Source organism: Dermacentor andersoni, chromosome 3 (genome assembly GCF_023375885.2).
Source record: "Dermacentor andersoni chromosome 3, qqDerAnde1_hic_scaffold, whole genome shotgun sequence".
In the NCBI taxonomy this organism is placed as follows: domain Eukaryota; kingdom Metazoa; phylum Arthropoda; class Arachnida; order Ixodida; family Ixodidae; genus Dermacentor; species Dermacentor andersoni.
This window is the reverse complement of record NC_092816.1, coordinates 161,755,148-161,782,016: the sequence shown is the minus strand read 5'-3', so window position 1 is coordinate 161,782,016 and position 26,869 is coordinate 161,755,148. Positions and strand designations below refer to the sequence as shown.

General features: G+C 48.9%; 1 non-coding gene across 1 annotated transcript; it reads left to right on the top strand.

Moving 5' to 3' along the window:
- Nucleotides 1-5,849: 5,849 nt before the first annotated feature.
- Nucleotides 5,850-5,921, top strand: TRNAK-CUU (transfer RNA lysine (anticodon CUU)). Its single transcript has one exon. It is a non-coding gene; the product is annotated as a tRNA-Lys (tRNA).
- The last annotated feature ends 20,948 nt before the right edge of the window (nucleotides 5,922-26,869 follow it).

Sequence of the window (26,869 nt, the reverse complement as noted above, 5' to 3'; positions counted from 1 at the left end):
TTGAATGCTCCTCCTCCTCTTCACTTTCTCGGAAGAACAATGATTTTTGCTATGAAAAGAGGACTTGGAGGAAGTATAAGATCCAGAGCTTTCGTTGTTTCGTTCCGGTTTAAAAAAGGAACAAGACAGCGTAAGTTAAGGAGGTGACCGATACGGCGTGCGATGTAGAAATCAAACACGTGTAATTTGACTGGACGCTCAGACCGCATCCTCAAGCGCGTATTGATTCACTAGTGCATAGACATTTGTTGTAGCCCAGCAACCAAAGGACGACCCTTCGCCGCCCTATACATGTATATGCGGTGCTAGGATGTGAGAGACGGAGAGAGAGAGGGGGGGGGAGAATTTATAAAACAAACGCAGAAAGGTAGGCATGAGGTAATAGTCTTTTTTTTTTTTTTTAGCCACCCTGCTCACTGGAAAGGGGAAGAGGGAAAAAAGAGGGGCATCAGGAGGGATGACGAGGATAAGCAGCAGGATGCGATTATATATACGTTCGTGTACGAAGGCCCCGCACATAGCATTCAATCTGGGATTCCGTTAATTTAAGAGGGCTTTGATGACTTGCTTCGTTGATACGTTTGCGTATATGTAAGAGCAACACGTTTTTATGCAATGGTCTGTTGTTCATTCGCGCCAACGAAGAGGTCAATGCTTGCCTTTCACAGTCGTATTTCGGGCAAGCAACAAGTATTTGCTCCGATGAGGTTCGGTATAACCGCCGTTAACGCAACGTACAGCGTGCGAAACTAGGATTAACGTAATCTGAGTACCGAAAGAGTACCAGATTCGTACCGTAAGTGCCGTACCATAAGTAACCATAAGTAATACCATTGTGCCATAACGATTGTACCATTAAGCTACGCCCACTTATTCGGCCCAACAACGCTCTATTGTCTACTAAGCTTTTTAAGTGCTCGTATATTATTATACATAGGTAGCAAAGGCGTACGCCCTACATGCGATCATCGAGGAAAAGGAATTCCTCACTCCGCCGTGATGCCACTTCGTTGCGCGTCTCTCCATAACGTGAACGGCACTCAACGTATCTCGCACTTATTTGCGGCACGGTGTCGTCGCACCTGCTTCGTGCCACGCATACGATGCCTATGATACGCCACAAGACTGAGACACGAGGTGTTGTACACACTAAACCGACGGACCCGTAAGAAACGTCAGAGTCGTCATTGTAGAATTTCCGGTTAGGGATGTTCGCAGACAAATGACAATAATTAGAGTGTTATTGTTTTTTGTTTGTCTGATTTTTTGATTTTTTAAATTCTTTATACTGGCAAACCTTTGCCGAGGGTTCTGACAGGAATAGCAAAACAAAAACAAATATACAACATGCATGCACAAAGAAGGCCCACCTCAAGATAACTATGTACGTCCTCGGAAATACTGATCCAAGAAATGTTGGAAATCATAAGCACCGCGTTCATCCACAAGAAATTTTGCTATCTTGTTCCATACTTCTAAAACACAAAAAATGAATATCGGAGCACATTACAACAAACAACACAAGGCTGAACTGAATGTCGTAAGTAATGCGCAAATAAATTAGGCAACAAAAAAAAATACCCGAAGCGAGCGATAGTAATCATCGCTTATTTTTCAGCATTCTTGCTTATAGCGCTAAAAAGTTTGAGGCGCTAGCCTCGAAAAACGAGGTATGACACGGGCATTGCCTGTACAGCGGTAAAACAGTTGCTGCAGCATAGAGCCGGGAATAAGCCCGCGCTACGTTTAATGATTTTATATTTTTCCCCCGCTGCGAGGTCAGACTGGTGCACCGCAAAACTGCAGGCGTGTGCCGCGCTCTTCGCTTCGGTCGTGCTGCTCCCAACTTGCGGCGACAGCAGCGCACGCGACGGCGTTCGCGGGGTGCGCGACGAGAACGGCGCACGTGCGTCGGTTTCACGCGATCGTAATGAAACGAACTCGGCAGTCGGCGGTTATGGCGACATCCCAGAGGGGCCGAGGCCCCGCGTGGCACACCGAGAGGCCGACGCGAGGCGGCGGCTTGAACGAGCCTCCCTCGGGACGCGTCATCTGCGGCGGCTCTGCAGCCGCACCGCCGTGTTATGCGTATGTACGAGAGCGCTCGCCCCGCACAGCGCGCCTCCAACGTGCTCTCGTCAGTTCTCGTTTTCTGCAGCGATTCGTGTCGTTTGTTCAATTTCTTTTACATTGTTCTTTCTTTGTTAGAGATTCGAGTTGGCAGAGGCCTCCGGCTATCGAGATTACCAAGCAAATATTGCAAAATATCCTCCTGCCGGCGAGGTTCTACTCATGTGGGAGTGATGTGTACTTTTGTATACGTTCGTTAGGTATCGCAACTCGATTATGCAACAGCAAATATTCGAACCGATTGCCACCTCTCTCAGGTTAAATATAGCAAACGAAAACAAAAGAAATAAAGAGAACTAGCCAGCCACAGTGTACATACTTATCAAGAAAAGAACAGTTATGATCCTAGTCATTGCTCTACATCCAAATGACCAGCCAATAATAGCGCGTAAATCGAGGCATGTGACATAGAATTTGCATACACAACACTGACATCCGACGGCTCTTCCTTTCATCTTTTTTTTTTCTTGCCAGAAGAACATTTACAGTAAATGCAGCACCAAGAGAGCAGTTCACAGGATACGCACAGTTGTCTTTTCCTCGCTAAGAAGAAAGATACAACGGGTGCTTCCACGCTGCTCACCAAGTCTGTCAATCAAATATGCCACGAGAATTTCTCTTCCCGTCTATTCCGAGGCTATTAAAACAACACATCGTTGTTGTTGTTGTTTTCAAGTAACCCAACGCGCCCGCAGCCTGCTCGAAGATGAGCCAAGTTGCCTTGTTTGTATTTCTGCACGTTGCGACCGTGCTCGGATGATCTGGTATTCCAACATCTACCGATTCAAGCAACGCATACACTTTTCCACAGCGCTCAATAGACGCCATACACAAGGCTCGCAACACAGCGGACAAACGCAATTTTGTGCTTTACGTGCATTCCGCCACCCTCTTGCGATGTGGACTTAAACACTTAAAAAGCGTGTCAGCTGTAACAGAAGTACAACAGGGGCATTACTCGCTTCACAATTATCTTCAAATCATGCGACAGTGCGTGAGTGTGTGGGATAGCGCCGTTTTTCGGCTTCTGTTTTAGGTATTCGACGAGAAGACTGCTCTGGTGTGGGCTTACTCCGGAGCAAATCCGCAAGTGTACTTACGGAAGTTGGCAAGTGTTTGGTATGCACCGCGTCAGTTAATAGGCAGGATTCTCTCCTAGGGCGTTGGCTCATTACGAGTGGATACGACTTCGTTAAAGCGTTAACGAAGCACAGCTCAGCTATACCTCTCTTAACCCCAGCCCATGCGCCATCCACATCAAGGCAAATTAAAGAGAAATGTTCACTTTTACTTCTGGCCTTGGAGAGTGCATTTCTACGAAACAGCAGGGATTGTTTCTTTATTAATATTATAGGTACAGTAACCAATTAGTCGTCGGTGTTGCGAGCTATCAACAACTGAAATAGCGTTTTATAGCATCAGAAATGCTATACGGGGCAGTGTCCAATTATTAAATTTTAGGGCGCGGAGCTAAATCTGCCTCGGGGCTGAAGTGATGATGATCATGATTTGCCAGTGACGACAATGACGATGATGACGATGACGACAATTATGGTGATTGGTTACGATGCCAAATAGTTGACTGTTGCAAGTTTTGCCTGCTGCTTTCAAGTTTATTCTCACATAAAATGTTACACGTTCATGAACATACACACGAGGGCGTCTTGCGCCGTGATATAACGTCAGCAACGTTGCTGCTAAGGTAAAATTTGCTTCTTTGCATGTGTTAGATTGTTGCCTATTGCGTAATATGTAACGGGCACGCGGCTCTCATTTAACGGGGTAGTTAAATGCTGTAGTGGCGGGGAAATAAAGAACCGTGTGCTGTAAAGCAACGAACGTTTTACTCATACATGGGCACATTCACTTTCCCTGCACAACTTGCTTTCACCTTTGCGCATCTCTCTTGCTATGTCATCATCATCCCTCATCACACCTTTATGTTCCCGTGCCCCTGTGCAGAGTAGCAGGCTAGAGCGCCTTAGCTCAGGCCGACCTCTCTGCCTTCTTTCAATTAAATTACCTCTCTCTCTCTCTCCTCTGCACATGTGGCATACAATCTGCGCGAACACAGAAAGGGCATGTGTGGCTCTACCGTTAGCCCTAAAACGAAATTATGAGTTTATGGCACGCGCGATTCTGACCACGACTTAACGACCGGATACAAGCGATCAACAACTTTTCGCAGAGGTCACCAATTAAAGAAGATCACAAGAAGCAGAAGCTTCGTTACACTTGATAATATGACAAAAAAAATCAGGTTATGACAATATGGCAAAGCATAAACAACAAATTCCCCATCTAGAAATATGTATTGCGGCTTCTGCGGCTATCATGTTCCTTGCTTATTAACGACTCTCATGCATACTCTTTTCTAAATTATTAGCGTTTGTAATCCCTTTGCACTTCCTATATATTAGCCTGGTATGAATGTATTTTTGTCATTGATATGCTCAATTCAAGAGAATGTCTGACTTCTTGAGGCGTAGGCCAAGAATTCCTTTCTGGGTCTGATTGAGTGAGTACGAGTCATCCCGGCCGAGTATAATTCTGGTTAGCCTGAGTCCGAGTTAAACCGGCTGAGTAGATTTTTCGTGAGTCTCAGCAGCAGGAAGCCCAGCTGAGTATAGCTTGTGACTTTGAATCCGAGTGTGTGTGTCTGAGTATAGTTCTTATGAATCAGAGTAATCCCGGCTGAGTAGTATATCGGCGAGTCTGAGTCCGAGTGAGCTCTAAGCAAAAAATATAACTTGTGAGTGAGTCTGAGTGAGCTCCGTTTATTTTGCCGGCCTATGATCAAGCGCCTAAAAGCAAAGCAGTGTGACACGCTGTGACAACAGGAAGGGCACTAGACAATCAGTTTTGTCAACTAAGCTCTTGGGTCGAGCAAATGGTTTATTTAAAATTATAGAAAATGAATTGTGAGAAGGGTGGTAGTCTTTTCAGCGTGAGTGTGAGGGCGGATAACTTTTTATAGATGATGACGAGGGGGAGAGACGGCGGTCAATTTTTTCAACGCTAGGGTGAGGGTGAGGTGAGGACGGTACTTACGTCGTGAAGGCAAGGAAGGTAAACAAAAAAAGGGGGGGGGGAGGCATTTGCCCACCTATGCTCGTCACAGACGGCGGAAAGCAACCTTGAAGCGTGTTTCGAATACTTTCAGATTACGTGAAAATCCAGCTTGAAGCAGCAACATGGCAATGAGTTCCATCTACATCCATCCATCGTAGTTCCATCTTCACCTCTTCGTTTATCCAATGAAATGCAGTTTTAAATGGGAAGCATTTTTGTCGAACATTAGGCCCTTTGACAGTATCTATCTATCTAGCCGCCTACATCTTGGTGCTCTCATGGTCGTTTCGTTAACTTGGTATGTGCCAAAATTGGCATAGTATGACCAGAGTGTATGACGAACATAAATGATAGGTCATGACATGAATATCATGACGTGTGTGTCACGTAGGTCACGAAACAGCCGCCTACATCTCGGTGCTCTCATGGTCGTTTTGTTAACTTGGTATGTACCATAATTGGCACAGTATGACAAGAGTGCATGACGAACATAAATGATAGGTCATGACGTGCGTGTCATGTAGGTTATGAAACAGCCGCCTGCATCTTGATATGCATCAAAATTGGCATAAACGAGAAGAAAGGGGGTTAACCGAGGGGCCCTGTATTTATCAATCATAAAAAGCCAACAATACCCAAGAAACGGCGCCGCGGTAGCTCAATTGGTATAGCATCGCACGCTTAATGCGAAGACGTGGGATCGTTCCCCACCTGCGGCAAGTTGTTTTTTCATCCACTGTCATTTCCATTAATTTGTCATTTCTTTAATGCATGTATTAAGTACAAGTCATTTCCCCAAAATTGGCGTAGTGTAACAAGAGTGCACGACGAACATAAATGATTGGTGATTACATGAATGTTGTGACATGCGTGTCATGTATGTCATGAAACCGCCTCCTACGTCTTGGTGCTGCCGTGGTCGTTTCGTCAACTTCGGAGGCTCCCCGCACACTGCTTCGCATAACATAGATTCTCACTGGGCGTGGGATCTGCCGGCTTTTTACCATAGCAAACCACATGAGGACATGACTACTTCTTCCACGTACGTAGAGACGCAGCCTTCGACGTGGAACCACGGTATGTAAATTTAAAAGCGTGTTTTTCACGTTCCTCGCGTACCAATAGGCGATAAAAAAGCAGCTTGAACAGCGAGTATGTCCCATAGCTGAGTTCGGGTATAAGGCGGTCATAGCGCCGTTTCTTTTCGAACTACACAGCGCAGTTATAGAAGAGGAAGGCACACGACGGTGACGGGAGCCCCTCCCCCTCCTCCTCTCTGGGTGGTCGCACGTGTCCGCCCCAGTGGTCACACACGCTGTCCGCGTGCACGCGACAGGAAGCGCACGCTCCGGCGCCCCGACAACAAGTTGCCGTCGCCGCGGGACGTCGCGTCCTCGCCCGCTGGGAGGCGCACGCCGGTGACGCGAGGCGCGCTGAGAGGCCGTGCGCCGCCTCGAGGAGAAACAAGAAGTTGTGCGGACGAAGAGCGCGTCTCCTCTCTCTCTCTCTCCCTCTCCCCCCCCCCCCTCCTCTCCCACTCGCGGCAACCATCTCCGCAGAGAAGACGACGTGGAGCAGCAGCAGCCCGCGCGCCTGGCGCTGACAAGCTCGTGTCGCGGGCGCGGCGCAGACTCGCCTGTCGACGCCCCCGCCTGCCGTAGCTTTGGATTGAAAGGGCGCGGACGAAATTTTGTGTTTGACTGAATCGGACAGAATTGGTTGGCACGGGACCTTCCTTTGTTAGTTTTCTTCTTTATTCACTTTTCCTACTTTTGCCTCGTTTTTGTCGCGACTGAGCTACGGTGATAAGTGACTTGCGGCAAAGCATGGTACACGAACGGACGAGTCCAGGCTACGAACTGCTACGTGGATATACAGTGCTATGGGTTTTGATATGCTCTATGTGGGTGGTTCTGTGTGGGTGTGGGGGCTTGCAATCCGACGCAGCAAATGAAACTTATCACCAGTGGCTGCTGGCCAGTGATAAACGTTCTCGCAGTCGGAAAGCTTGCCGATTTCAGCCTCACATTTGCAATCCCCTGCTGGTATGTGGGAGTAACGCAATTCTTACCTTTTGTGTGTTTTAAGCTACTTGAAAATTCAGCTGCATACAAGCAAGAACTTGTAAAAGAAAGGCAACTATTGGGTCAGCACTTCGTATTACTGGATGCCGTGCCTCGGGGAGAGCCTTGGCAGAAACCGTTAATGCGATTCAACATGGTTGAACACGCGTAACCTCACAAAATGCGTTCCGCGAATGGCCAGGATTCTCAGATCGAGCTGCATGAGGCGCTCTACTTTAGACATTTTTAGGACGAATAGCTGTCCTTGTTGCATTCGCCTCTGATCTTGTTCCCGCTTTTGTCAGTGCCTGAACCCAGTCCCACATTGCGTATACATTTCTGTATGCAGCTGCAGAACAGTAACGAACGAACAGCAACCAAACAAGAGGACCCCAATCGCGTTTCCTCCGGATTCTAGTTATCCACGCAGTCGCATACTCATTATGGTTCAGAAAGCTTTCCTTTCCTGGGTACTTGTAATCACTGCCGAGCTCGTCCCCCCTCTGGCAATTCGGCATCATCGTTGCCCAGTGCTGCTCATTACCAGCTATTGTCCCAACTTTTACGTTAGAACAAGATTTGGGCCCGCCGTGGTTGCTTAGTGGCTATGGTGTTGGGCTGCTAAGCACGAGGTCACGGGATCGAATCCAGGCCAAGGCGGCGGCATTCTGACGGGGGAAAAATACGAAAACACCCACGTACTTAGATTTAGGTGCACGTTAAACAACCCCACGTTGTCCAAGTTTCCGGAGTCCTCCTACTACGGCGTGCCTCATAATCAGAACGTGGTTTTTGGCACGTAAAACCCCATAATTTAGAACGAGATTTGGTCCGGTTATGGGACAATAGTTGGTTCTGTTACGACAAAACCTTTCCTGGGTTCGGCTGAGTAAAATGATATGAAATCACCAATACGCATGCTTTCTATCTTTACATTTTCTTCTTTTTTTGGGCGGGGGGGGGGGGGGGGGCTGGGAGGGGTATCGTTTCCTTCTTGTGACCCAGTTTATAAGTACGAGCTGCTTTCACCTTTGGTGGGGTGAAGAAACACTGCATGTTTGTACTTTAATGAACCCGCAAGAGGACACGAGGTAATATGAAAAATTGTTCTTGGATGACAGGCGAATCAATCGCCTCTCAAATGGTTGCCCAAAATAACTCCGGCGGGGCGAGGTACTTAGACCTCGATAGCTTAAATACGCATTGGCAATGAACTCCGAAATGAAAGCAGCGCTTCACGACTAATGGGGTGGCGCGGGACGTACGACCGAGGCTAGAAATAACAAATTACATCTGCCCGGTCAGGACACAGGTTTAAAACAGTTCGTAATAGTGACATCCACCCGTATTCGTTGGCCGTCGTATCAGCGCCATATCACGCAGCGTTGCAAAGCCATGCGATGAAGGAAAACGCAGCAACTCGCCGGAAAAACACGACAGCACTGAGAATTGCAGGGGAAGCCAGAACACCCCTCTCTCGAGTTATCACTGGCACTGCTAAAACACTCGAACAGCCAGGATATACGGTGGCGTCGCCATGCGCCTTCGCGGTCGGTCACAGAAAGTCGAACACTCCTTTTCAAACTGAAAGCACTGCAACAGATTGTCAGTCACATTGCCGTTGGTTTCGCAAAACGGTACCGCGCGCGCGTGTGGCAACTGTAGCGTCAGCCCGCGTCTATTATTTGCTTTTTTATTCGTGTCACCGTACCTTTCCAGCTCGCCGCTCCGTTAATTGCTTCGGAGGAAGTCGACATCTCTTCGTACAAAATTGGCCGGTCGGTTGCCGGACTCGTCACAGTGCCGTTCTCCAAGTTTCCGTACGACCCGGCGACGTTCGGGCAGCGCGTATCATAAAAAGGCCCCAACAAGGGAATAAATAGATGGCGGAACAAAGCGAGGAATTGTGGACTAGGGAAAGAAGGGACGTAGGGGAGAAAGAACATGTTCTAGAATCGGCGCGGAACCGGTGCTCAAGCTTGTTCGGCTTGGCTTGCCCCTTCGATGCAGTCTGTCACGTATCAAATGAAGTACTTCAAAACAAATAAAAAGAAAAACAGCGGCGTGCACCGAGTGCGCATCGTGGAAACGTTCGCCCGAGCAACCCGTCCCCCGCCCCCTTTCCCCCAAGCCCTCTCCGAGGGGAGGGAGAAGAGCGGTGGCCAGCGCGGGTCCGCGTTCACGTCAAAACGACGAGGCCCGCGCATGCGGCTTCTCCGCTGCTGCTGTCCGCGCCAGCTGACGGACCCGAACGTGGTGCTGGCCTCGGAACGGTTGTGCGAGCAGCGCCAGCAGAGAAGGCTGCATTTACAATTAAATGGGAAGGATTCGGTCGAGCTCGGCGCGAAACGAAAAGTTTCGAAGGAGGAAAAAGGCGGCTGCCCACTGCGACGCGAGTGGGCCTTGGTCGCGCGTACTTCTTGTACTTTTTGGTTGCCGCTCTGTTTGATGGCTCTTTTTTTTTTTTTTTCTCGAACAAAGTTTGTGACCGGTCGTCGAGACTCGTTTCGTTGTCGCCGCTTGTGCGTTGGTCGATCGTGCGCGTCGTGTGCAGTTGGCAGAAACCTGTAACTACCGCACCAAGTCCAAGTACGAACATAGGGCCTGTATCGCGTCGGTATACTAACGGCATCGCGGTTCGCACATGGGGGAACACACCCTTGACTATAGGAATTTAGGGTCAGTAATTGGAGTGCCGGTGGGAAAGTATACGAGATAGGAAATCACCACTGATCGAACGTGGGCCTTGATAATGGTTCGGGTGTCTCGAAAAGTGAGTCTGCTTTCGTCAGGGACCCGTTTTCCAAAAACATTTGTTTATTGCTCTTTGCTGTTGCTGTAACCATAACCGTACTAGACCAACAGCGCTGGGCGGCCGGGCGGCCCGTGCAATCAAAATGATCAACAAAGGAACCGTGGTCCGTACTGGTAGAAATTCCTTACGCTAGAACCGTCCGTAAGAGAAAATTGCAGCCAATCTTGATGCTGGACCTATTATTAGAGAAGGCGACCGGTCAATGGAAAAGGCCACTTACGAACGAGGGGCCGAATCCACAAAGCTTTTCTTTCATAAGTATACTCTCTGCCATTGGCCAACCACCTTCGCTAATAATATGTCAAGCATCGGGACTGGCTGAAATATTTTCTTACGAACAACTTTAGCTTGAGAAGCTTTTATAAATTCGGGCCGAGAAGTTTTGTAAATTAGCACCCGGAATACTTCGGACGTTTATTTCATAGCTTCGAGTTTTGAAGCTATTATCATTAGCGCTATATTACACCCGAAATGCCGTGAAATTGCCTTCATTTAACGGCTACACACGCATTATCTTGCTATCGACATCTTATCGACAATCTCGATCTAGTTCATGAAATGCTTTTAACGGGTTGCGTTAAAGGCACGCAGAATCTACACACAGACTTCGCTTCGCAGAGTTAATGACAGCGCTAAGAACCTTGTAATGTCACGAACCCCTTCGCATCACCTAATCCCATTCGTATGCCATGACAAACCCATGGATAATAGCTTTCATCGACTTCGATTTGCCTCGGAAGACGCTTTGATTATCACTTTTCCCTTCGTGTCGATACCCCTGTTGTGGGCATGCAAAGTTTGTTGGAGTTCCTCGCACCCCTATTCACTTCCTGTCTCCTCGTGCGTCATCTTTCAGGTTAAACCTTAGCGCAATGTAATGATTCGCAAAAATAGGTAGCGATTGGCTATGTGCACCTTCTATTTACCAATCCTTAACTCGGCATTGCACACTACTCACTCGGACGGTTTTTCTCACGCGCAAACAAATGTTAAGTGACCACGAGCTCTCGACCTCTGCTGTCTTCAAGCAGCATCGCCAACGTTGGGGCTGTCATCGCAGCCGAGGAACACGTAAGCGGTGCTTCGAAATCGGCACGGAGGTTTAAGTTTCCTCACACGTCATTGCGCAGTACTTGGTTGTCTTCCTACACTCCTGACGACACCAGTGTCGCACTTCATTCTCACGTGCTGCTCTATATTACACCTCGAAACCCCCGCACGATGTGACTAGACTTCTGAGCCCAAACCACCCAGAATACTTACACTCCACTGCGGAATTCGAATGTCATGCAGACGTAAAACAAAAACTTCCAAGCCTTCGAGACTATCGCACTTCGTGCCTCGTTGCATCGCGCCTTTTCGTGTATAATCGCGCTGTTCTCCTCTCCACACGTTCGGGACAGTGAAGTTTGGATGACGCTAAACAACTCTGACACGCAGGCTTCAATGAACTCGAACAGGGCGGCTGCTTCGTCGCGGGGATGCGGGGGGGGGGGGGGGGGGACGGTTCATCAGCCGTCCGCCGAACGCGAGCAGCGGGCTCTATCGCACCACCGGCGCACAGGTTGCACGGGGAGTAGAAGATCCCTACAGGGCCTGAGCGGGCGGCGTGTGCAGTGCGTCCCGATCTCCCGGGCTTCAGGGACATCCCGCGATTTGCATCCCTAACCTGTCGCCGGCCCGGCGGCAGCCCGAGGCAGCAGGACGCGAGGCATCATAACAGATCAAGCGCGCGCGGCGATCACCCCGAGTCTAGCCGCGAGGATCATCCTTTTTCTTTCTTTATCGTTTTTTTTTTCTCTTTTTCCCCGATTAGCTCGGCGGCGCCTCATCGGAGCGAACTGGGCGCGCGCCGTTTCCCTCTCGCCTTCGGGTTCCTTACCCGAAATTCAACGAAGAACTCCGGCAGAAGCGGGGCATACACACCCGCAGAGAGGGCTGAGCCGACGGGGAGGGTGGGAAAGGAGCAGACAGAGATCAAAACCACGGACGAGGGAGATTAAGGACAGATTACCGCCGAGTCGACGCACAGGCACGCGCAGCGGGTACCTAGGTCGGCCGGGAACGTCGCGCAGACCCCGGGTCGCGGCGGGAAGATCCCCACGGGGACGCTGCATCCCGTACGGGAAGCGCGCGCGCGCATTCGGCGCTGAGGGAAGATGGGAGAAGGAGAGTCTCCCCATCATTTGCATATCAAGTGCGGGATTAAGGCGCCGCGGGTCTGCCGTCGCGCGCCCTGGGGGCTCGGGGGATGGTCGGCGGATGTCCCCTTCATCCTTCTTTCGCTCGCCCTCTCTCATTCCTGCGCACGTCTGCTCCCGAAACACGGGAGGAAAAAAAAGGGAGGAGGAAGACGGCAAACCGTCACCGCACCTTCTCTCCCGAGCCTCCCTTCTGTCGCGATCGTAGGCAATGCGGGCCGCCCTGGAACAGTTTGTCGCACCTCTTTCCACTCTAGGTATCCCACTCGGCAGTCGAAGGTGTGGAAAAGATCTCTCCCAAGCCACTCCAGGGCGGGCACTCTCGACGCTGGTCTAAATGTCATGTTTCACACGCGCTGAAACCTTTCCGCATGCCGTTTCACTAATACCGTACGTTCGCTGCATAATCTCTTCGTAATCTTGAAGAACTTATGTCAATTTCTTAGAAATTCCTCCCTCCGAAGTATAAGATTCCAGTTCCAGTAGCATGATTCTTACATTCGGGCACCGACACACTCAACGCTTCGAATGACTTTATTTTCTTTCGTTCCAAAACAGCCAAGAGCCCGATGAATGACCATCTAAGCAATCCCTGTGTCTTTATAGCTGATGATTCGTTTCCCATCATACATTTAGTTGTGTGTTTAAAAGTTGTGGTCTTTTGTTTATGTTCTTTCAAAGCAAGCGCAGCGCTCCGTGCGAAACCCTTTTCAAGGGCCGCCCCTCTTAAAAACTCGAGGGATGAGCTCGAGGGCTGCTAGTGCCCGTTTTATGAAGTCAGGTGGTGGGGTTCGAACCACGCACCTCCCGCAACCAAAGCAGGTGGCCTACCCACTGCGTAACCACTGTGGAGTGCAGCGTTAACTGGCCACCATTTATTTTCGTTAACTTTGCCTCGAGCTCAAAAAGAAACCAAATAATTTTTTTCAGTCGCCGTGGTTGAAGAATGCTTGGCAGCAGAAGTACCGTCTCCCTGCGTGTACACAACGTAGATGTATGGGCGGATAACAAGCTGGAGCGGCGCAACCCTAATTTTCGTACTTCATTCGTTAAGTCACCTACTTTGCACTGACAGGAACGGCTTTGCGTTCAACTGGACCATGCATGGGCCTCTGTGTCGGCATCGAGTAATGTCCGAAGCTCGTGGCGCAGAAAAAAAAATGCCTCCTGTAGCGCTGTCTCTGCGCGGGCTGCCCTTGCGTTGCTGGGCGGGTCTGTGATGTGATAAATAAGAAGGCCGAAGGGGCACAGATCGTGGCTGTGGCTACGTTTGCAATTAAAAAGAGGTAATGAAACCTTTCTTTCAAATACGAGTAAAACGACGACTCTCATCGAAGAGACCGACGAAAAGGAAAAACGAAGAAAGCGCCGTTATCTTCGTTCAAGAAGAAAAATCGACACGAGCACACTTCCCACTGTAATAGAAGTACTTATTCAGCGAAAGACGTGAAGTGATAAAAAGAAAAGGAAAAGAAAATAGGTATAGGAGCTTTGTAGCGGTGTGCGTCGTGGTAGGGTGCGACGGTTGCGGTGTGAATGCGAGCCCGAGATCTCGCACTTGCTCGAGATAATGTGGGTATCAATCTGGCTAGGCGGCATGGGTTGCTGCTTTATTTTTTCCTTATTCCGGCTCACGTTTACTGGCAGACAAACAAATTGCGTTCAAGCGTTTGCAATGTCTCGAAGAAAAGGGAAAGAAACCTTGTCCGCTACGCGTGCGTATATTTACGTACTGTACAACGCAATTTGTGAATAGCGTTGATTCCTTTTTATTCGGCGCTTTCGATGAACTTATAGCTTCTACAGTGATGTACGCTGAAGCCTTAACAGGTCGTCCGTATCCCCTTTTGCCTATCATTAAAATTAGGGAAAGCCGTGTATGGAAGAACAAAAAATGAAGAAAGAAAAGAAAGAAAGGGCTGTGGCCAGTGTATTTTTCTTTCATTGTTATTGCAACTCGGCAATATTATTACCGGGACTGCTAAAGAGACACTAATGAGAAACATTAATTCAGGTCTATAAGTAAATTACCCTTTTACAATACCTTCTGCCTATATCGCCTCAAAAAAAATGAGAAAAGAAACAAGAAACTTGTATATCGTAAAGGAGTCTTGAAAACGGAACACCGGAGGCGACGCCGCCTTGAAGTTTTGGTGCCAGCTCTCCGTGGAGTCACGGATTTTGACGACATTCGATAGGGCCTATTTAAGTTCTTTTTTCTTTTTTTTTATCGTCGAACAAGCAATACGTTGTACCCTAAATGAGCTAAGAAAGAGAGCCAGAGATTTATTATAATGGAAGAGCTAAGAGGTCGGCCTGAATTGCTAAGTTCTAGCCAGCTACTAAGTGTTGGGTAAAGGGACAATGTGGAACAAAAGGAAAAGATTTAGAAAGCGAAGACGGCGATCGAGATATGAAAAGAAAAAGGAATGAACTAAAGAATTAGAATATAAGCGGGACTCTTATTACAATCTTATATCCAATTCGGCGTCGTTCAAAAAATACACAATGGCGTTCATGACATGACACAACGGGCATTTCTTTGGTCATCGGCTCAAAAGTTGACTTTAAGATAGTGGCCGGTTACCGATGCTTGTCAAATATCCGTCCATCGATTGTCTTTCTCGCAAGTACAACGGGCACACACAAAACACATGGTCTATATATCTTGCGCACGGCGTGGTTCTCACAGTCCGCTCTGTACACACGGCATATAAGAGGGCGATGTTGTTGTGTAAATGCCACTCCAGGCCTCAGTCTGTGTAGAAGGCTTGCGTAGATCCCTTGGATGTTACATGGTACCCTGAGCCGAAGCTCAGGATCAAGTGAACGAATTCTCTGAGTGACGCGCGTGATATTGGTTAGCACACCGTCAGTATAGGTCCTTATAAATGTGACTCAAATGGAATCAAAATAGCGAAGAGCCAACCTCGCCTCTGTGTCGTTGGGCTCAGCTCCGTCAACACCACAGTGTCCAGGAACCCACTGATACATTATACGGTGTCCATTTCTCAAGACAGACGCCTAAACTTCTACGACTTCGTGAGCAAGTCACATGTAAGGTACTCGTCTAAGCACCGAGTCAACAATCTGTAATTCAGGTTTAGCATCGCAGAACACAGTCCATGTTTTAGGCGGTTCCTGAGAGATGTAACGAACCGCTTCGCGAATGGCAGTAATCTCCGAAGCTGCGGACATTGACTTGGGGTCGATTTTACGTTTCGACGAATCGACAAGGCTGACACCAGGAAAGCAGCCGCGGACGCCACTGAGGGCGTCTGTCCATTTGTGTAAGCACGTGCTGCAGGGGCATATGTTTCATAGACGTGTGATAACGCCAGTTGTTTTACACCACACGATGGAGCGGGAATACACTTTATTTGTAAAAATGAGCCGATGGTGGAGTCGTCCGAGATGAGCGGCCAGTCTAGTCCAGGATGCCGTGGACCTGAGCCGGTAACTCGGCGCTGCTGACCACACACTGCTGGTCTCCAGGGCTCGCGCTTGTCAACTAGGCCTCCCACTGCCCGATGGGCCTCAAGACAGACAAGAAGCTCTCGTCCAGCAAGTACGTCGAGCAGCCATGGCCAGTCGAATCCTGGAATGAGGACACCACCCACTCGACCTCAAGAGCAACGACCTCTATGGTGCAAATAAATGTGTTTTTTTTTCTCTCTCTCTCTCCCACTGCCCTTCTGCTCTGTGCCAACTACCGTCTGCCACATGGTATGGGAGTGTGGGCACATCCCATCGACACACCGCACGATGGCATTCTTCATTTCTTGCCGAGGCCAGGGATTGAAAGGCGCACTAGTTGCCTGGTGAACAGCCATGCTGGTGTGCTCGAAACATTAGCCGAGGCAAGACTTCTGTATTTGACAAGTTTCGAGAACGTGCGCTGCGTCACAACGACTCAAATACCAGAAAACGCACTGTAATTCGCGACGTCACACTGACGTTCACTAGTCAGAGAATCAACGCCACAAAAATTCACTCAAGGACAGACATTCGCCAAAACTTAGTTATGCTTAGTTTTAGACTTCAGCCTGTTATTATTCTTATAGCTGAAAGTACTGTTTTACTCGTCGAGTCAATCCTCTGTCTGCATGCCACTGTCTATATATACGCATCTGTACTTTCGGGTCTTGGTGGCTTTCTCAAGCCGCGATACAGTGGCTTTTCCCCCATCTCCTTAGCGATGTTATTTAGCGCTTACCTGGAATAAATAATTCTTAAATAAGAAATCCGTGCTTTTGTTGTATGAAAATTTTTTTTCTGCGTAAGAGTGGATCCGGACTCCGTGTTCTCCGGCGCCTAATCAAAGCAGCCATCTTTCTATCAGTCTACTACAGGGTCATGTAAGCACACTGGACGCCGTCGTTGTGGATGGAAGCACAGGGGCGGCAAATTCAACAGCGCAGAGCCTCGACCGCGCTCTCAAACGCCCGCGCTCTCGAGCACACGACGCGCGGCGGGCTCCCCCCCCCCCCCCCCCCCCCCCTCCGTAATTGAAGTTCGCTGGCTAAGCGGCCGCCATTTGTAAGCTGTCCGATTTCTCATTTTCTCTCCCTCTCGTTTACTACCACCCAGCTACACACCTGCAGGCCGTCTTATTTCTTTTCTCTCTCTCTCTCTTAGTAATTTTATTTCATTTACTTTAAGATTATGCGCACGCGGAGCCTATTCGTTGCAACAACGCACGTGTCCTCCTGTATACCGCTTGTAATTTGCTTTCCTTATTACCTCCCCGGTCTCTTCAGTCGTCCACTCTTGCTGCTCCCATAGCATCAAACCTTGCCTTGCTTCCTTTTTTTATATATATATTACAGCAGCATCCGCAATCAACCGCTTTGTTTTTATCCGTTGGTTCGCGGCTCTCTCTCTTTTTTTCCTTATTCTTCTTGATTAACAGCGTACGCGAGCCACGGCAGGCGCCCAATGGCATCTACATACGTCTCCGGTTACTTATGGTTCGCCGTCCACCTTCCCCAGCAAGGTGAAGCAAAGCAAAGGCGTTTTTGTTTTGATGCTGCGCCGCATTGATTAGCCCCTGTTACTTTTGTTTTTGTTTTTGCCTTTGTTTCGTTTGATGTTTTGTTCAACCAGTTTTCGACCGCGATTTGCTTTAATCGAATGCGCGTAACGCACCCTCGGAAGCGGGTTGCGCGTGGCGCTTACAAGCCAGTACTAACCGTTATTCTTAATCGAAAAGAGCAGTCGCTCTCAAACACCCTCAACAACGGCCACTTGGACGGTGAATGGGCGAAGCCGTCCGAGGGACAAAAGAAAATGCATTGGCCGCCCCGATCCGAGACGAGACAGCGCGAACTCTGTCGGTGCGCGCGCAGACGTGATTTTTAGCCTTAGAAAGAGAGAGAGAGAGAGAGAGCAAGAAATCTCTCGAACAGCGTGAAAACACCAACAGAATTGATTCATTTTCTGAAGAGTGCACTCTACTTTGATCGGCGAATTCATTTTAGTTCTTTTTTCTTTTATTTCTCCGTCCAAAATCAAGACAGAAGACGAATGCCCGCACAGGGCGCTTCGTGAGATATGTGGCAATTTTCTCCGGCTTGCGTTGCCAGATGCAATTTCAATCACTTGCTTTTGTCTTTTTTTTCCTTTCGGGAAAGTTCTCTAGCGTCTTTTGCGTGCTCGCTAAAACGCGAGCGCACGAGAACTTTGTGCCCGCCTGCTCAAATAGTCGCACTTGTTTCTATTCTTCTCTCGTGCGTATCTTTTTCTGAAGCACAGTCTCCCCCGTGCTAATGAACACAATTACAGTTTGCTTGCAAGTGGCTACACGATTCACACCACTTCTATAGTGCTTGCAAGCAATCGCGTACAGCATGAAGAGAATCGGGAACGACGATGCGGTGCTATATCTCAGCACAGTGCGTCTTTTGCAATTAGGAACAAAGACACACTCGAACGTCGTGAATCAAACATAATCTGTCGGTAAAATTAGAAAGCAGTGACTGATAGCGCTCAACAAACAATGCGGCTCGAGGTGCATCCGAAAGAACGGAAACCACAATAGCGTTGCCACCAGGGTTCTACGTACAATGTCGGACCCACACATCTTTTCTGTCGTCATTATTGCAACCGTTTGTTTTTCGCTGCTGTTCGTTCTCCGCCCCACCAGCACGCTCATTTTTGTTCCTCGGACACGCACAAAGTCCTCAAGAGCAGAGCGTCTCTTAAGGAATTAATGCTGACACTTACGGGCTGTGTTCTAGTACTTGCTGTAGACGGCGAAATAGACGGCTAACCGGACAGTGGCCATCTTATGTCTCCTTCCTGTTCTGACGAAGCTGACAAAAGAGCGATATTCGTGAAGACGGCGCCAAATTCAAAAAGTATGCAGCTTACCTTGCTGTCAAAAAAAAAATGTTTGCTTGAGCAGAAGGCTTGGAAACGCGACGAGGAGGTCGTCTGCTCAGATGAAAACACAGTCACGCTTCCTTGCACACAAGATGCGAGCTTCAATCTGCTATTCATAGGTTCGCAAAGTGGAAATGTTAAAACACAGCAATATTGTCTGCTTTTAGCTTTTTGTTGTCGACGTGAGGAGGCGTCACGTCGCAGATGCGTTGCGCTACAATGGCTCGAAGGAGAGCGAGAGAACAAAAGGGGAGGAAAGACAGGGACGTTAGCCAGTGTAAGTACCGGCTGGCTACCCTTCTCTGGGGAAAGGACTAAAGGAAATAAAAGGTGAAAGAAGAAAAAAGTGAGAAAATGCATACAACGCAATGCACTACACCATTCAAAGACAGTTGCACAATTCACAAGCCCTTAATAATACGAGCAGAGTACTTAAAGCCTTGAGTGCAGAAACCCGTCTGGACCAGTGTCCTATATCTTTTTCTTCTGTGAAGATGGATCGTCCAGTTTTTCGAGTGCGGTCGCGAGCACTTTTCTTTGCACATTGTGACGGGGACAGTCACAGAGGAGGTGCTCGATCGTCTCCTCGCAGCCGCAGGTGTCGCAAGCAGGGCTGTGTGCCATTCCAATGCGGAAGGAATAGGAGTTCGTGAATTCCACGCCGAGCCATAGGCGCGGCACAGAAGTGTTGCTTCCGCTCGTGGTAACCCTGGTGGAAGACGGAGTTGCAAGCGTGGATCCAATCTGTGAAGACGTGTGTTCGTCAATTCACTGCTGTTCCACGGAGACTGCGTAAGCTCGCGTGCGAGGGAGCGAAGCGTTGTGGCTGCATCCGTTCTCCACAGTGGTTTGGTATAATATGGGCACCATCGTGAGCTGATCGGGCAGCGTCATCCGCACTGTGATTGCCCGCAGATCCGCAGTGACCCGGCATCCACTGGTAGATGATGCGCCCCTTTTCGATTGCGTGATGGTGAAGTAGTCGGATGTCTGCGACTAATTGCACGTTCTCTCCGTGGTTCAAAGGGGCAGCAGGCACTGGAGAGCTGCCTTCGAGTCACAAAAGATGGACCATGAAGGTGATGATTTGTGACCTGTAAACTCCAGAGCAGCACGGACAGCTGCGAGTTCTGCAGCCGTTGATGATGTGAGGCGTCCTGAAGGGGATGGTGACAGATTTTGCGGGAGTCACCACTGCACCAGTTGAACTTTTGGAGGAGACACAACCGTCCGTGTAAACGTGGATGCATTCTCTGTGCTTCTCATGTAGACATGAAAGCACGGTTTGTTTGAGGGCAATAAATGACATCTCCGTTTTCTTTTTTATGTCGGAAATGACAAGAATGGCTTGGAGTGGATGGAGGCACCACAGCGGTAGAGATGGTAGATGGTGCATCTGCAGGCGGGAGGTTTGACGGTAAAGTTGTATGGTTGGCGGCAATAATCCTGCTAAACGCTTAACGGGGTCGGGTGGCAGGAAGCGAGGCGAGATGATGTGATGGAAGTCGGGCAAAGCGCCTGATGTGCATCCTTAAAGCGTCGACTTGAACGTACGTATTGATGTGGTGGTCATGCGCGAAGGCTATTGTTCCAACCATAGGTGCACACCTGGGAAGGCCAAGACATATTTGCAAAGCTAGAGCCTGCACAGACTGGAGCGCACGGACGTTGTTCTTACCGCTCCCAGCCAGCACAGGTAAGCTATAGCATAGGAGACCCAGGAACAGTGCGTTCTTGGGTGAGTGAGTATGCATCTCCCATCTGGAACCCGCATCAGATTTATATCATAAATGCACTTGAGGCTGTGCAAAATCGTGCTACTTGGTTTATTCAATCTTCATATTCGTACTATATCAGCATTTCATCGATGAAAGCGGAATCTGGCTTGGAAACGCTTTCTTTCCCTCGACAGGTTGCCAGCCTCTCTCTCTTCCGTTCATTTTCTTTCAGTTCCCTAAATCACCCACCGTACATCACGCCCCCTTCATACATATCTCATCGCACCGGTCATCCGCTTCAAACTGCACGCGCACGTGCCCGGACCACCACTTTTCAAGCATAATTTTTTATTCAAGCATCAAGGGACTGGAACGGCCTACCACACGCCATCGCAGCCATCACAAGCCCATCTGCCTTTACCGAAGCTGTTGTCACCCATATCTCAAAATGAACGCCTGTTTCTAATATTTATTTTTTTAACCACCCCTTATGTAGTACCCCTTTAATGGGGTTTTTAAGGTAATAAAGCGAAGTGAAGTGAAGTTATAGAGTTGGAGCGTCGCACTCACAGACGCGCCCCATCACTCTCCCGCAAGAAATCTGAGGACATGGGTTATCATGACTAGTCTCCTTTTTAGGTAGGAGACATGAGGATTCCAGGAGAGGACTCGATCTATCATCACTCCTACAAAGCGGTGCGTCTTCTCATAGGTAATAGGCTGTCCATTAATTCTGGCAACGTACGGTCTCATTGCTTTGCGCATGAAAGCGACCATAGAGCACTTCTGGGAGGACACCTCCAGACCTCGTGCTCGAGAGATAGAGAGAAAGGCAAAGGAAAGACAGGGAGGTTAACCAGAGATTATCTCCGGTTGGCTACCCTGTACTGGGGAAGGGGAAAGGGGATGCAATAGGTGAGAAAGAAAGAAGGATAAAAAAAAGGGAAAAAAAACCTAAGCACACACACGCACGTACACACGAACTATTTCTGTGGGCACTGTCACGCAACCCGCAAAGGCATTCCTAGTCTTACGCAGTGACACCGTACAGTCCTGCGCCACACAGTGTACTGTCACAATTTGTCAGAAAGTGCCGTGTCTTTCAAGTATCGCAGCAGCGCCTTCATAGCGGATCGCGCTGATGTTCGCGTAGGCCAGGTTCCAAAGATCTTGCTCTCTGTCATTGGGCGCTTGTCCAGTTTGTCTAAGGTGGCTGAGAGGACAGTTCTTTGTGGGTTAAAACGAGAGCGCTGACAAAGAAGATGCTCGATCGTTTCGTTGCACCCGCAGAAGTCACACAGTGGGCTGTTGGCCATTCCGATAAGGAAAGAGTAGGCATTTGAAAATGCTACTCCAAGCCATAGACGGATAAGAAGGGTGCAGTCACGTCGTGGAAGCTCGGGCGGAATATGGAGCTGTAAATTGCTCGAAGATAACCTGATGTTAGTGTGGCCGCTTTTTGGAGTCTGGCGCGCACCTGGGGACGCGTCCCTTCTGATGACGTAATGCATATATCGTCGGCATATATAGACACATGGACTGATTGTGGAAGGGTGTTAACCAGGTCGATGAGCACGAGGCTAAATACAGTGGGGCTCAAGACTCCACCTTGTAGTACGCCACGGTAGGTGTAGTGTTGGGATGACACACCGTCCTCTGTTTGCACAGTGACCTGTCCTTCAAGTAGCTGAATATGCATCGAAAAACAAGGCCAGCTAGGCTGACATCGCCGAAGGCCGTTCAGGATGGCTCGATGAGTTATATTGTCATAAGCGCCGTTAGCGTCCTGCACATCGCCGCTGACAGTCTCTTTAGGCTTTTTTTTTCGGCTGAACAGACAAGATGACGTTGTTTACAGAAGAGCGTCCGCCTCAGAAGCCTGCCATAGCGTCAGGGTGTATCTCGTAATGGTCTAGATACCACTTTAACGTGGCAGCACCATCCTCTCTATCACCTTTCCTAGACAACTGACCAGAGCAATGGGATGATAAGGGTGGTGATTGGGGTGATTTGCCTGGTTTGAGCAGAGGCACAACGCGGCTGGACTTTCACGCAACAGCAACCACTCTTTCATGTCATGAATTGCAGTACACGTCTACAAGAGCATGCCGGGCTGTTTGACCGAGGCTGCCAAGAAACCCCGTCAAGCCTAGGCGACGAGGAAAGTCTGGACGCTGCCAACGCCGCTTGCAACTCCTCGACGGAAAGCAGATTGTCCATACCGGAAGCTCGTGAGATTGGAACGTCATGGGCATCATGTACAGTGAACGAGGACGGCTGACCAGCCATTTCCGAACAGAATTCCTCCACTACGTCGTTCTGTCAGCAACCTTGGCAGAGAGCCAGGCATTTGAAGAGGTAGCGATGTTGCGGCGACGTTCGAAGACCGCGCACCGTTCTCCATATATGTAACAGGGGTTTCTGTGGATCAAAGGAATCAGCCACTGAAACTGTATCGTAGAGCCCACAATGAGCAACTCTTTACTGCTGAACAACGTGCGCTGTATTGCAATGCACGTTACGTATAACGTGCTTTACAGTTTTTCAGGATGACACCAGTTTCGAGATATTTCCCGAATTGTGGGCGAAAAACGTGAGCGCTCCAATTCACTTCGTGATTCGATGCATAAAAGAGCGTTCTTATCGGAAAAAAGAAAGTAAGTGGAACAACAGTGCATTTTTACGGCGACTTTGATGGCGCATATCTGCAAACTGGTGTCACTCTGGAAATTGCTTCCAAGTGGATACGCCTTGCAAGCTGACCGGCTACAATGCGGAAATTGCAAGGTATGCCGTAAACTAATTAATTAAGAAGTAAGTCAGAGATCTTTATTTTTTTCATATTAGTTGAATACGTGTATCGATTTCTCGTGCAAGTAGTGTCCACCACCTCTCTGAGTAATCGAGTTCAAGGACTAGAATGACGGTAGCTGCAACAGGCTGCAGGTGTGGGTGCATCAGTGCCCGATGCAGCAGGTTCTGCATCGGACACCGATTTGCTTAGCTCAATGAATTGTTCCATGATCATTCTTTGCCCCCTTCTGCATGCTGCTTCTTTCACCTCCACCCCTTCGCACCAGTGCGAGCAGGAGGTGCGCATGCTTCTTCTCCACCTTTCATATCATTGAACTTCTCTCGCATGTTCGACATTGAAGTCGTCAAGCTCTGAAACTCTCTCTCACCCCTTTTTCCACCGTTGTATTCACCACCATGGGACTCACTACCCAGATTCACGGTCCTACCCATACCACAACAAATGCAGCCGCACAAACACGAAGCTCGCCGTTCCCAGTTAATCAAAAAAGTAAATAGGGAAAGCCCACTACCAGACACTACGTATTATTATACGGACGCTAGTCACTCGCAGAGTAGATGTCTAACTGCAGTAGTCGGCCCTGACTACGAGCATGTAAACGTACACATAGAAGTTCCCGACCCATCCGACGCAGAGGCTCTTGCTATTCTCGAAGCAGTCACCCGGCCTCATCATCCTACCCAACGCATCTTAATTCGCACCGATAGCCAAGAGGCATGCCGCATGTTTCGCGACAACTTGCTACCAAAACATATACACAGCCTACTTCAATGTCACTTGGATGCACACCCTTCGCTCTGTGTTACCTTGCAGTGGATACCTGGGCACCAAGGCATAGGGGGGAACTCCCGAGCTCATGAGCTCACCCGCGTAGTTAGTTTTCCGCGTCCCCCGTGCGTATGGCCATCCGAATTTAACACACAAGGGAACACAGAAAGACTTTGCACAGGGAGCGCACATCACTTTTAAAGCAACTTCGCGCCAATGCCGTCGCCTTTATTACTCCTCCTGCTAACTTCTCGCGAGAAGACAGCGCTATTCTCCGAAGACTTGAAACAAACTCAATATTGACTCCTCTTTTCCTTCACTATATTCAAGGCCTACCTGGGCCACCGAAATGCCCGAACTGCATGGAATATCCGTCCCTAGAGCATTGTCTATGGCATTGCCCTCACACTCAACCCAAGCTGCAGTCAGCCCTCTCCAACATTCCCACTAACATCAAGCCCCGGTCACGGACGGACTGGCTCACTCCACCACCCCATGCAACTAACATTCTCCTGCCGGTGCTTATCCAGCACGTCAGAGACGTGTTGGGTGACGACTGGTAGCTGACCGACCAGGGTTGAGCGCCGGACGCTGGCGTAAAAATAAATGTTTTTCTCTCTCTCTCTCTCTCTCTCTCGCAAGAAGTTCTCTTTCTTTCTTTCTTTTGTTTCAAAGTATACTCTACGACGTTTCGTGCAGTGTCACGGGCTCCGAGATTGCTATGTGCGGGAAAGTCCGACGTCATGTGAGCAGGAGCTGTGTAGTGTGGAGGTCGCCTACAGAAGCCAACTGCACGCAGCGACCTGCATTAGTAGAGTTCCTGTTCCGAGTGCATGGCCACGTCTTTGCCTCCGCGATTTTGAACTTGACCGTTTGCACCGTTGACTGTTACTTGGTCACTTGGAGGACATGCGCCCGACGTTTTAGGAAAGAAATGCACGGCGAATGTACAACGCTTCGCAATGCCTTATGTTATAGTTCAAATGCGTGGTGCGTTTGCTCACGCTGGCGCGCAAATCGGTGGGTAGAAAATAAAAGAAGCGTACACGCCGCATATTACATATTTTGCTACCTTATTGAACCTGTATATCTTGCTACTGTCGTTTCTTTTGCTTCGCCTGTATACTTCTCGAGATAACGAAAGCTACGTATGCTATGGCTAGCACTGTGAAAACCGAAATGGGGTCACCTTGGACACTATAAAACGAAAGGCTTGACTTACCTCTCTGTTTATGTCTTTGTTTGTATTTGCATGCGTAGATAAATATTTACAGGGTGTTTTTTTTTTTTAACTGCACAAAATTTTTTTTAAAGATTGCCTATGGCAGCTAGCACAATTCTAACCCTTGCTCTAAATTACTCGGTGAGGCAGCCATTACTTGTACGAGAAATCAAAATGTTCAATTCAATAATAACCGTAATCACGCTGATTAACGTTTTAATTAATTACTTTACGGCGCATATTTCAATCTACGAATTATAGCCGCTGAGTTCGCACGGCGTATCCACTTGGAGCGAATTCTCTGTACATCACCAGTTCCGAGATATTAATTTTCAAATTGTCCGACAATATGCATTCACGTTCCAGTTACCTTTTAAAGAAACCGCTGTTTTATGCATTGAAGCACAAAAGTATGCGCCAGCATTGACACGAGCGCGAAAGTCATATTCTAGCGCGGGTCGCTGACTCCGCCCACATTTATAAAGATAGGGCCTACGTAAACGCACGTTGAGGGGTGACGAGGCGCTTTCTATTTTACTGTACTGCGCGTCTTCCGCAAACACTGGCGGCGATGTATAGGAACGTCGGCTACCACTCGTTGCGCAGAAAGGCTCTCACTTTAAGCGGGGGCGCCCTATAACCGCGTTAACAAAATATCCCGTCTTTGCGTGATTCAAGTGCGTCAGGGGCGCCGTTCGAGAAGGCAAACCCTTTTCAACTCCGCTTAACTCGGAAGCCGCTGCTGCTTCGCGCGTTCCTTTCTTTGCACAGCAGAAAAAAAAAAATAAAGCAGCGCGCACCGCGGCGTCGGTTGGCCTAATCATTTCAAAAACGAGCTCCCGCAGCCCTGCGGCGCAAATGAGACGCAAGCGCCGCCATTCGCGTGGCGTTCCCCGTCTGGTTTTTCTGTTGTTGCTGCCACGTATACTACCACCGCTACAAGCTCTGCATTCAGCGAACCCGCGTTCTTCTTCCTCGTGCGCATTCCGACTGCCTGTTTTCTTTCGCAATGCCTGTTTTAAAGCGCAGTGAAGCGCTCGAGCGTGCCTCTCATACACTGCCGTTCCCAAAGGCTCGACGTCTATGCACGATGGCGTACGAAATTTTCGTCTGCTGCCGTCTGCCGTCGCCTGCAGGATCACCACTGTTCCCGCTGTGATCAGCTCGGTGACTGTTAATACATCCTGCATTTTATTTACATTCGCAGTAGGCGCTTTTAGAGTTCCCAACCGCACGCGGAAAAGCAACCTGCAAGGTGGTTCCCTTTACAGAAAATTCCAAGCCCGCGTGCCCTAACAAATAGTCACAGCAGTAGACGCCCTTCAACGGCACCCTCCATAAATGGTGCTACCTGCCTCGGGGGCACTTTTCTTCTTAATCCCTGCACAAGGCGCTAATTAGGCCTTTGTTTGACCCAGCGTCAAGCGTTAGGCCGGGCTTTTTTCCATGCTTGAGTGTGCGGATCGGATAGCGTTCACACAAGCGCGAAAGTCAAATCCCAGTGCGTCGGCAAGCTGTAGCTCTCACTTGAAGATGCCGCCATTCATGCCATTTGCCACAAGGAGAGAGGGAAAGAAACATCTTTGCTAAGTTGTGTATAATATTACGCTCCGTCATCTTTATAAAAATTCCTATAGTATTTGCTTTGTAACAAAAATGTGTTTCCCTCCCACTTAAACTG